This window comes from Physeter macrocephalus, unplaced genomic scaffold, assembly GCF_002837175.3.
Source record: "Physeter macrocephalus isolate SW-GA unplaced genomic scaffold, ASM283717v5 random_388, whole genome shotgun sequence".
Lineage (NCBI taxonomy): Eukaryota > Metazoa > Chordata > Mammalia > Artiodactyla > Physeteridae > Physeter > Physeter macrocephalus.
Window position 1 is genome coordinate 67,381 of NW_021145674.1, and position 1,412 is coordinate 68,792.

Genomic DNA, 1,412 nt, shown 5'->3' on the forward strand with positions numbered 1-1,412 from the left:
CGTGTCCCCTGCATCGGCAGGCGGACTCTCAACCACTGCGCCACCAGGGAAGCCCTTTTTCTTCTTTTTAAAGGGTTAATTTTCTATCTCTCTTTTTTAATGTTATGTTATTTATTTATTTTTGGCTGCACTGGGGCTTCATTGCAGTGCGTGGGCTTCTCACTGTGGTGCCTTCTCTTGTTGCGGAGCACGGGCTCTAGGTGCTCAGGCTCAGTAGTTGTGGCTCGCAGGCTCTAGAGTGCAGGCTCAGTAGTCGTGGCGCATGGGCTTAGGTGCTCTGCAGCATGTAGGATCTTCCCGGACCAGGGATCGAACCCGTGTCCCCTGCATTGTCAGGCGGATTCTTAACCACTGTGCCACCAGGGAAGTCTGCAGGTGTCTTTTCGAAGGATGGTTTTCTCCCGGCATACACCCTGGAGTGGGATTGCCAGATCTTATAATTGCTCTATTTTTAGTGTTTTATAAAACCTCCATAGTGTCCTCCATAGTGGCTCGTAGCCATTTCCATTCCCAGCAGCAGCAGCAGCAGAGGAGGGTTTTCTTTTCTCCACGCCCTCTCCAGCATTTTTTGTTTGTAGACTTTATGATGACTAGTGCCCGATCATACCTTGTTGTCGTTTTGGTGTGCATTTTTCTAAGAATTAGGGATAATGAAGATCTTTTCATGTCCTTTTTATTTTAACGTGGTGGTGTAAAATTTACCTCTTGTAGTTGGCTTCAGGAGGGCAGATACCATTTACTGCCTCACCTCCTCCTCCACGCTTACCATTTCCCTACGAGTGTAACTGTGCTCAGGCTCGTGCATGTGGTCTGGGCCCCTGTGCTTTCCTGTCTCCATTACTGGAGCAGTTTCCTGGGTTTTGGGTGGCCCAGCGTGGGTCCTTCTGTGCTTTTCTTGCTTCTTCCACCATCTCCTTGTACTTCATTCGGTCCTGTGCTTTCCTATCTACTCCTGACCCCTTCAGTAGCTTCATGCATTTCTCCTTTATTTCTGTCAAGTTTTGGTTCACATATTCGAAGTGAGTTATAAATATTTACAATTTGTATATCTTTTGATCGTTTTATAATTTTGAACATTTTATTTCTAGTAATACTTCCTCCCTTAAAGTCTATTTGAATACCTTTCAACATCTGTTGTATAAATTATCAAGTGATAATTTCCTTTAAGGAGTTACTGAGGTACAGTTAAAAGCTGGGCTTCTGAGTGAATGGTTTTGTCCTTCTATCAGCAAGTTACACATTTTCTAGTTTCTTTTCTTTTTAGAAGTCATTGTTAACTCTGGTAACATATTCGTTTCCATATTAACAAACAGATTACTTTTAAAACTATGGTTTTTATTTCATTTCGTTTTATTTTATTTTTTTAACATCTTTATTGGAGTATAATTGCTTTACACTGGTGTGTTAGTTTC